The sequence below is a fragment of the Stomoxys calcitrans genome, chromosome 1 (genome assembly GCF_963082655.1).
Source record: "Stomoxys calcitrans chromosome 1, idStoCalc2.1, whole genome shotgun sequence".
Classification (NCBI taxonomy): domain Eukaryota; kingdom Metazoa; phylum Arthropoda; class Insecta; order Diptera; family Muscidae; genus Stomoxys; species Stomoxys calcitrans.
Window position 1 is genome coordinate 93218632 of NC_081552.1, and position 11289 is coordinate 93229920.

The window sequence follows — 11289 nt, forward strand, 5'->3', positions numbered from 1 at the left end:
CCCAAATTAAACGTACTGATCTCCTTTTTAATTTGGCTTACTTTGGTAAGCGTGATATACCAAATTAGAGGTAGTGATCTCCCCTTTAAATTGGTATATGTACTTTTTTGAGCGAAGTCCGTTCCTGGCCTCCAGGCTGGAAGTAGACGCAGCTTAATTTTCTGGCGACCGAAGCTAAAAACGATTGATTATTTCCGTACTTTGTCGTGCTCCCGAAGGAACCCTGCTTTGCTTGGAGGGGAGGAAATGAACTGACGGGCGCTGGCTGCTGGCGTTCGAGCACCGGCTGTGGCTCAGTCGAAAAGGGCGCGGTTCTTGCCAGTTCACCTCCTCCAAAGCAGGTGACAAAAAAACAAAAATCAACCAGCTGATGGAGGGACACTGATACCTACACAACAACCATGAACAATACTAGACAGACACACACTACCATGTTGACACCACTTAGCATTCAGCTGGTGTCTGGACGCACCCACCCCACCATGGTGCCCTCTTGCGTCATAATCTATGAGGACACCCCAAATACACCTGTTTGTCCTGGACCGGTAAGTTTGAGCTACCCTTTTTCTTACCTGCTTTTTAGCCTTCCATATTCATAAGATAAAACTGAACTATTTCATGTTAAAACGTTATAAAATTCCAGTTTTGGCTTTATTGCATTTTCGCAGTAGCTAACTTCTAACAAATCTTTATAATGATGATTAAATAAATAAACAAAATAAAAAAACAAATAGGAAGATCGAATGAAGCAATTCAAAAATCAATTTAAAATATAGGTTGATTCAAAATTTCATGTCCTAAATTCAAATGAAATTCAGCATTTAATTCGTTTTCTTTTCTCTCTTCTTCCTTCCAGCAATATGGGTCATCGAATCTTCTTCCTGGTCTCGCCTAGTGATGGCCTTGATGTCGGAGCTGGGATTGCCTAGCTGTAGCACCAGTCCTGCAATGGTACCGACCCTGTTTGTCGTCTACCCTATTTCCTGTCCGTCCGTCTGATGGTAAGTATAATGTTGCTGTAGTCCTATGTAGGTGTTCTTTAAATAAAAGTTGTATTGCTTTCTTTTATAGGATGTTGTTGGTCAACGCTAAAACAAGGTGGACATCTATGATGGAGCAAGGGCCCCCACGTACCTTTTACTGAAACCTTCCTGGCCTATGGGTGAGCTCAACCTAAGCTGAAAGGGCGCTTCCTAATTTCCTGGCGCTAAATAAAATACAAGAAATGATGTCAGCCCTGCCTCAACAACTTTTCTATAATGGTTTCCTTATTTAAAACCTTTATTTTCAGAAGTTTTGTGTCAGGTAGCTGTCTGTCCGTCCGTCTAAGTCAAGCGTATTGTCCTGTTTTATGTATGGGAAAAGGGCTCTGATAGAGGGTACCTTTGGCGTTGTCGGCTGACCAACGCTGTGCTGTTATCGCCTGGTTGGCTGATGTTCCAACGTCGGGACAGTGGAGGTGGAGTTTTGGGTTTTTTTTAGTATTTACTTTCTTCGTTTTATCTTATTTATTTACAGATAACTTTATTTTCTTTTCTTTTCAGGTTAATGTTTTTCTTTCTCTTTTCAGGTATCGTTTTCTTTTCAGGTGTTTAGTGTTTTCTTCCCTTACAGCTTTTTACGTTCCTGTCTTTTTCGCCTTCTAACAACTTTCAATTTTTATCGTCTTTTATTTCTTTAAGCATTTTAATGTTTTTAATTTCCTTATAGGTTTTAACTTCAGGTTCTTTACCTTTATTAACAATTTTGTTCGGATTTTAGCCAATGTTAATTATTCATTTCTTTCGTTTCAGGTGTTAATATCTCTTTCTTTTCAGTCTTTTCTAAAACTTAACACAGCCATTAAATATTCTTCAAAGCTTGTTTTTTAGTGTTTAATTTTAAGTTCTTTTATTTGCTTTTTATCAATTAGACAAACAAACGCTTTGATATTCAATAAAACAACACTTTTTCACCGCGGTTTTCGTCTCGTCTTTTTCTTTATTTATTTCCACTTGGGTCTCACTCCACCTCCGGTAAGCTTGCTGTCCATAACCAAAAAGAACGCTTCATCTTGGGGACTCTAGCCAGCTTGGCTTTGGTTGGTCTCCATCATGAAGTTGGTCTTCCAGCCGGCACCAACAAAACATATGGGGGCAGCCATAATGACAGGTTGGTGTCAGCTGGTTGTCTCCCTCTCCCTGATGAGGGCCAACCATAGCCAGTAGGTGTCGCTGGAGTAAGGCAAGTCACAACCAGGTGGCGCTGTAGCGCCATTATTCGGCGCACACCACAACTTTGTAACAACCCCCTTTGTTAGCGGAAATGGTACAATGGTGTTAGGCTGCGGCTTAGCTCGCCGGATGGGGAGGTTCTTCTTCCGCTTAAGGCTGTACATTTAAATTCATTTTGTACCTTTTTAATTCTACTGTTTTTTTTTTTATGGACCGGAAATGGGCTATTGATATTAAGTCGGAAACGGATATGCTTTTTACATTTCGTTCTGCCATACACACATTCATTTTTAAATTCAACGATAATTCGGATTCCGCTATAATGAGACTTGGATGTTTAGTCTCCAGAGCAATCCCACCCCATATGACATTTCTGTCATCCGTGATATTTCCGTTGCCCAGATATAATTGGAAATATCCCAAAATCGAACCATCAATTCTGACTCACATAACCGCTACTTTTCAGCCTTAAAAAAAAGATCTAACACATAATTAGTTAGTATTATATATCAAAATTCACATTTTTATTTTCTAAGAGGGACTAAATTTATAAAAAAAAAATAATAACAATTTGGATTTCCTAGGAATATTTAACAAGATCTTATAATAAAACAAAAATATTTAACAATTAATTCATAAGTTTTGGTCTCTATATAAACATTTGAATAACAATTTCTTTACATCCTAAAAATAATATAACAATGAGAAAATTTCATACCATATAAAAATTATAAATGTCCCTTTTTTTAAATATTAACAAAGCATATTTCTTTATAGTTTTAATCTTTAGAAAATTCTTTAAAATATTGATTATTAATAACAATTAGGTTATTAATATTTTTTTTTAATAATTATGTTGTTTACATTTTTAATATTTTTTTAATTCTATAGGGTTTGAGATTAATAGATTAGAGAGATTAGATTAGAGATTATAGCAGACATTTAAGTTTTTTTTAATAAATGTTTTATCCAATTTTTGTATTTTTTTTGTAATGTTTTTCTGTTTCTTTTATGATGATAATAATGTAGGTCTCATAGTTTTAAACATAACGATCACATTTTAGTAGTAAAGAAAGTTTTAAATATCTTTACACATACATGTGTGCATATATCATTATTTTCTTTTTAGACAATTATTATTATATTTTCAAAATTTAGTGCAACTTCAAGCTGTGATACTAGTATTTATCCTATTTTAGTTGTAATTTAGGTTAAGTTTTAATTAGTTTTCACATTGGGTCTATCACGTTAGATGTGTTGGTGTTAGAGGACATATAAAAGGTTAGTTTAGTCGCCACGTGTGGGTCTCAGACTTACACATTTTGTGAAATCTGCCTTTCTTTGATAAAAATTTCAAACGGTCCATATTCGGTTGAATACAGTACCAAAAAAAACAGGGATGTCGTGCAGCACTTGAAGAAACTCACCACGTGTGGCTAACCTTAAAAGTGGTGTGTGTGCAACACCAGATGGCTCTGTTGCACGGTGGAACCCTAGTAAGAATGCCACAAATAATGATGTCACATATTATCAAAAATTATGCATAAAATACAATCCAGAACATTAAAACACGTTGAAATTTATGCAATTTCAATTTCTCTTTAACCTTAATTAAATTCTCCTCTTAAAATTTCATGTCACTTCCATACCACGTTTCTTAAAAAAAGAAATGTACCATATTCACACATGTTTTAATGTTCAACACCATAAATCCATTTAGAATTCACGAACTCATAAATGAAAGAAATTAAAAAGAAAACTTTTTCCTTACCCGCACTTGCCGGGGCCAAATACAAAAATCACTTCACAAAAAAATGACTTCAAAAGAAATTATCTCTGTCCAAGTAGAAGGCACACTAGTAAACGATGTTGACAGCTTGATCCCAAAAATTGAAAGAGGATCTCAAAAAGCACAACCATCAATCAATTCATCTAGGACCCCCATGCCGCTTACGCTGTTACGTCGTAATGACTATACAACTCTGTGCATGTTACACAAATGGCAACCCCTATCGTACGTGATACGCCTATGCATAGGTCGTGCCACCGAAATTCGTCTTTGTGAATGGCCATAAAAAGAAATGACAAAAGAAGAAGAAGACATACACAACAACCGCCAAAGAAATGAAAAATAATGTATTTCTTCAAAGTGGTCGTCACAAAGCCAATTATTTTTACGTAGCCTGTAGAGTAAAAATAATTGGGAAAGGTGTGTATATATCATCCAGCAAATACATGTCAAACTAGGCTGTCGTTTGCCCTTGTTGCATGCATTTCCAAGCAACCAAATACCTGACAGAAAATAAGCAAAACATATGCAAACGAAAGGTAAGAAAATTGCAATGAAAACAAATAATTGCTAGAAATAATGTATATGAAAATCTATTTGTGTCTATCTTTCACAGAAAAATATGTCAAGTATGCAAAATGAAGGCAATTTTCAAGAGCTTACTATAAGAGTTTGTTGCGGTTAACGTTGTAAAACATATGTATGTGGATGCTGAAATATAATATCTGTGTTGGTCATAGATGTTTCTTTACCTGTACATCGCCTATGGGTAATCGAATGTGTGTGCAATAAATGTCCAATTTTGTCTGCTTATGATGCTTATGGCCGTCCACAGAAATAATCTAACATAAATCTAATAAGATGTCTGCTATCTGTGACCATATAAAAAGACATGTGTGTATGTTGTGCTGTGTGGGCTATAAATACATGCATGGAATACAAATGGGGGATGGATGTGCGTATCGTTGCCGGCACAGGTAAACATTTGTGATGACACTTTCGACATGTTTTCCTATCTCCCACATAAATATCGCCAATAATGAATGCTGAATAAAAGAAGAACAGCCATTCATGTGCATCCATTTATGAAAGATAAGTCACTTTGTAAATCTCGTCTTGTATACCAAATACTAATTCTTTTCTTTCATTACAGGTATATTTTCCAATGTATCAAATTTTACTAAAGTCGTTTCTCTTTCTCTACTATAGATGCTTTATGGACAACTGGTACAATAACAACAAAGAATGTGATTCGCTCAAAGGCCGCTATATGACCCAATGACTCGGTGATGGAATACCGACATGATATGTGGTAAGAAAAAAGAAGAAAGTTGTAATGTCAGGTAGATCTGTTTGTCGCCCTTTCATACCCTTAAGTGTTGAGCATGAACGATGCCTATTAGCTGTCCCTTAAGTGTTTCCACCTCATATTGACAATTTCCAATTACCCTTCGTATTCGGCATTTCAACCATGGCCTACAGAATTTCGCGTTTATCCCTTTTGCAAAATTACTTTGCACAAAATTCTTCCTAAAAACTTCCTGTCCAGGCTGAAACTTTGTAACTCGACTTCTTCGGTTGTAAGACCGTACATTACGTTCATATGCCTCGTGTAGTTTCTCATTGATCTTTCTGTGTACCATTTGCATTTTATCGGACTTCGGTAACACATCTATCTCACCGTCTTCCAAAGCGTTCAATTTCCTTAATATTTTATAAGCGTCCGCATGTGTTATCATTTGATAACCCGTGAGAGCAAAATATGGAGATGTACCAGTTGATGTGTGTATATTTGATCGCAACGAACATTCTATTTTTGACAATTTCTCATCCCATTGTGTCTGGTCTGTCTTCAGGTAGCATCTAATGCTACTTAGGATCGTCTGGTTAACCCGTTCGCTTGCGTTCGCCTGTGGTGAGTGTATTGGTGAACGAATATGGTGTATACCAAATGTCTTTAAAAGTTCCTGAAATGATTCGGATACAAATTGTTTTCCATTATCAGAGTGTATGCATTCAGGTACTCCGAATTTGTGGAAAATTTCCTCTACAAGATATCTGTTTACCTGTTTTGTTGTAGCCTTCGCCATAGATTTCAATAGGACAAATTTAGTTTTATGGTCTAATACAATAAAAATATATGCCTTGCCTGATCGTGTTCGTGGGTATGGGCCAAGAAAATCCACATAGATTTTCTGAAAAGGTCTTTGTGTGACCACTTCGTTACCAATAGGTGGTCTTAATGTCTGTCTAGGGTGTTTCACCTCCTTACATGTGTCACACTTGCTCACGAAGTCCCTTATTTGTGAAACCATTGAAGGCCAATAAAAATATTGCCTGACACTTTGCAATGTCTTCGCCATTCCGCCATGTGTAGTATCCTTCTCATGTGCTCTTACGATTATATTGTTCGTTAATTCATATGGTGGCCAAATTCTCCAACAGCTACCTTCTGATGCCACATGTTCACGATTGAACAGAACCCTTTTGTACACTATGCCCTCACAGACCTTCAAATCAGGTAGTCTGCCTTGATTCTGTTCGATTGTATCGACAAGTGATAAATAATCTGAATTTCTAAATTCCTTTGAATTAAAATCTAATATTGCGGCGTTCTCCAATTCGAGTTCATCCATGCTCAGCCGAGACAACATGTCGGGAACAACATTCTTAGATCCTTTTCTATGTTCTATAGAAAACCTGTACCCCTGTAGCTTTAAGCTCCATCTGGCCAGTCTACCATTGAGATCACGTTGTCTCATCAACCATTGAAGGCTTGAATGGTCGGTAATAACCGTAAAATCCATAAGCTCCACATATTGTCTAAAGCGCTCTATCGCCAGGATCACAGCCAAACACTCCTTCTCGGTTGTGGAATAGTTCTTTTGAGCAGTATTCAATTTCTTTGAAAAATATTCGATAGGATGCTCGCCACCATCATCGTCCTTTTGAAAAAGTACTGCCCCTACACCAACGTTCGACGCATCACACTGAATAAAGAATGGCCGCTCAAAATCGGGGCTACTTAGAACAGGGCTCGATACCAAACACAACTTTAATTTGTTAAAAGCTTCCAATGCCTCGGGGGTCATCACAAACTTCGGTGACTTCTTCAATGTGTCCGTAAGAGATGCCGTCAGTGTTGAGAATTCGTGAATGAAGCGTCGATACCACCCCACTGTACCTAAAAACTTACGTACATCCTTCTGACTCTTCGGTGGTCTAATGTCCATGATCGCCTCAATTTTCGAAGGGTCGGGTTTCAATTTACCTGCCCCAACTATGTACCCAAGGTATTTCAATTCTCTATAGCAGAACTTGGATTTTTCCATGTTAATAGTCAGTCCAGCTGCTGTCAGCTTGTTTCCCACAACATTCAACATTTCCATGTGAACCTGAAAATTAGGTGACACAACCAAAAGATCGTCCAGGTACACAAATACACGGTCCTTCAATTCTGGAGGAATCACTTTGTCCATTAGTCTACACATTCGTTGTGCAGCGTTGCATAGTCCAAAGGGCATTACCTTGAATTGGTAATGGGGCCTCCCTTGGACTGTGAACGCTGTTAACGGTCGACTAGATTCATTTAGAGGAATTTGCCAAAATGCGTCCTTTAGATCTATGGCTGAAATATAAAATGTGTCTCCTAATCTAGCTAACAACCCATCTATGTTAGGTAGTGGGTAGGCGTCCTTACGTGTCACCCTGTTGAGCTCCCTTGCATCAAGACATAGACGATTTTTATTTGGCTTAATCACCAAAGTAACTCTGTTGTTCCATTCTGCGTTCCTGGCTACTTCAATGACATCTAGGGCAATCATTCGGTCAAGCTCATTGTACCATAACTTTTGGACTGCTGGGCTAACTGGAAAATACCTCACTTTCTTTGGGGTCGAATTTCCCACATCTATCGAATGTTCCTCCAAATTGGTTCTACCTAAGCCAAACCTAGTATAGCATCGAAACGAGAGTTTTACATTATCAAGGATAGCATGCTCCTGTGGTGTCAGTCTATGGGCCTTTGTATCCTCCTCCTGTGACTCAATTTCACATATCGAATGATCTGGTACTGCTATCTTTATTCCTAATCTCTGCCAAGAATCATAACCCAAAATCAAGCTCTGTTTTAATGCTGGTACTAAGTAAAATGTCATCTCCTCGCTTTTATTACCACATTGAATTAATAATCTAACTTTTCCAATAATCTTAAGGGGTTTACCGTCAGCTGTGTTTATAGAGGACTTGAAATTAGAAATAGGTAGGTTCATACGTTCAGCATTCTCAATACACCCTTTGCCTAGGCAACTAACAGCTGCTCCACTATCCATCAATCCGCGAAATGGAAAACCATTGAGTTTCACGTCCATGTAAGGCCTAATGTCCCCTTCTACAGATATACAAGCCGATGCTATTTCTTTTCTCTCTTTCTTTCTCTTTTCATACCCTTTTCTGGCCTTTAACACCTTTTTGCTTACCTCAGGTACAAAATTCCTAAAAATGTCCTCTCTCTTTCGATTATAATTTTCCAATCTTGTGTCATATGGTATAATAGTCTTTATTCTTCTGCCTGTGTTCAAATCTGTGTCTGTGTGGGTGTAAACACGGGTTTTCTGCATAATATTGTAAGGTTCCAATTTAGTTGTTGCACATGAATCACTACATTCCCTGCCAATATCTTCAAAATTTCCATGATCAGTGGTTTTTGCCAAAGTAGAATTGTTGCAAGTCAAATCATAGTCTTGTGTCACTGGGTCGATCCCTGCCTCGAACATGTTGGCCCAGTTCCCGTCATGTTCCGATTTGGGTTTCCCGCACATCTTGGACATTTGTGTGATGTAGTACCATCGAACCCACATTTGTAACAAAATATGTTACGTTGTTCATCCGGACAGTCTATAAATGAGTGACCACTTTTCCTACAATTCCAGCAAATATATTGTCTACCTGGTACCGTGTTTTGATACAATGCCTCCACGTCTTGATTGTCATTTGAGCATACATTCTCTTCTACTTCGAGTTCATTCACACGTCTAAAACCTTGATTCTGTTGCCGATGTGAAATCCTTTTAGAGATATTCTTCTCCGCCCTCCTACATTCCTCAAGTAGTTCATCAATCGTCTCAATATCTCTGGGAAATATCAATTGTACGAGGCCTTCCTTTAAATTATCTTTCATTATACGAATCAATTCGTATTCTTGTATCGGAATACGAAGTTGATTTCTGAGCTTCACAATCTCGGAAATGTACATATCCGCAGTTTCAGAAGGCAATTGCCGTCGTTCCATTATACGCCTCTGAATTTCGAAATCGCTTTCAAAATTTCGAAATTTCTTAATAAGGTGATACTTAAGATGATCCCATTGGCACACTGGGTTTTGTTGGCGAAATTGCCAAATCCAATCATGAGCCCTACCTGTCAAAAGATGATGGAAACCTTTCACGAATATGTCCCATGGACAATTGTAATCTACTCTCAATGATTCAGCCCTAAAAACAAAGTCTTCGACGCTAACTGTCTTCGAAAAACCGTCAAATTTTAAACCCCATTTCTGCAATTGCAAAGGGGTAATGGGTTTGTAACCATATGTCGGACACTGGTCAGGTATATTTCGTGGTGTATTGCTGGGTTGTTGTTGTTGAAATTGTTGTGACTGAGGCGGTTGTTGTCGAAATGAGCCCTGAAAAAATGGTTCCCGATAGCCAGACATTTGTGGCGCCTGATTGCCTACCTGTCTATAACCACTGACATGATCAAATGAGGTGTTAGCTTGTGAGCCCATCGAATCCCTAATGGCTTGCGGAATCATAACTGCTAGCCTGTCCTCCATTATCCTCAACATATTTGCCTGTGCGGCCCCTACAGATGCGCTAACATAATCCCTTAAACTCAATCCATCCATATTCACTGCAGCTTCGGGATCTACATCCTCGTCTAAGGTTGGAAGTCTTGCATTTGCATGTGACATTCTTGAAAACTCTCTCCGAATTGTCTGTGCCGTAATGCTACTGTACTCAGGTGTCGTAATAGAACGTAAGGATTCCGGTGAAGAAGTTGTCTGTGGTCCTAATTCGTTAGGAAATCGTATCGATATCAAAGGACGTATGCTACCTGTCTCCAAAACAGTCCTATTCGTACCCGATTCCGAAGTAATAGAATTTGTGTGATGTGTATGGTTTGTAGAATTTGAATTGTTAGCTATCTCTAAACTTATGTCAGAATGGGGTTCGAAATTCAAAGCATCCGGGTTCAGGCTACTTGCTCGGTTGTTCCTAGCTGCTATTCTGCTCGAGGACCTAGTTGGAGCAGTGTTTCCTATTCCTTTGTGCATTACGAGTTAAATATAAAAAAATAATGTTCGCGCTTTCTCCCCACTTGCGATCTATATCAATTCACTGGTGATTTCCAAGAATGAGCATCATTAGAAAAAAATTTAGTTCGTATTGAATAAACTTTAAACTTTCTATGTTTTGGAAAATTAGTATTTCTTCAATTGTTATTAGATATATGAATAATTGAATGAGGTATAAATGTAATTATTATTTAAATAATAATAATTTCGTAAAAATTTTGAATTGTGACTCAAATAATTTTAATTTTTATTGTAAATACTGATACTTTAGCGTGTTTTTATTGGTTTGTTTTGAAATAGAAGGAACAAAAAAAAAAATAAAAACACTTTTGTCTACGCTGGTTTAACCAACAACAAAAAGTTTAAATAATATTAAAAAAATACTGTTTAAACCTTTCTATTATAATTATTTAAATAAATTTAGTTGTTTTAGTATGTACTATTTAATACGATTGCTACTAGTTAGTAACATAAAACATTAATAAACATAAACGTCTACAAAATAATTAATATATATGTTTTTTTGTTTTTATTTCCTTTCAGATACAGGTATTTTGTAAACAAGGCTGAAATTTCGTAACGGGTATGGTCAGAATTTGGCAATTCCGAAATCCGAATACAATCTCTACAACATTTCTCGATAATATTCTTAAATTTTCTAAATTTATATAGAATTTAAATATCATAAAAAAATTAGATTGTATTTAATTTTACATATTTGGTTTTGTTTTAATAAACAAATAGAAAATTCGATTGAATTTAAAAACATGTGTTTCCCCATAAATATATCAATGGATTTTTGTTGGCAAAGCTCGAAAAAAAACATAAAAGCAACAATTCTTATATATTGGATATAAATTCCAAATATTTGTCATCTTGCTTCTTCAAAACTGAAACAAATAGATATATTTAGCAATATAGCCATAATAAAC

General features: G+C 36.9%; 1 long non-coding RNA gene across 1 annotated transcript; it reads left to right on the forward strand.

Moving 5' to 3' along the window:
* The first annotated feature begins 208 nt into the window (after nt 1-208).
* On the forward strand, nt 209-1962 carry LOC131994255 (uncharacterized). The gene is made up of 3 exons (XR_009396577.1): nt 209-545; nt 857-1001; nt 1072-1962. It is a non-coding gene; the product is annotated as an uncharacterized LOC131994255 (long non-coding RNA).
* Nucleotides 1963-11289: the final 9327 nt, after the last annotated feature.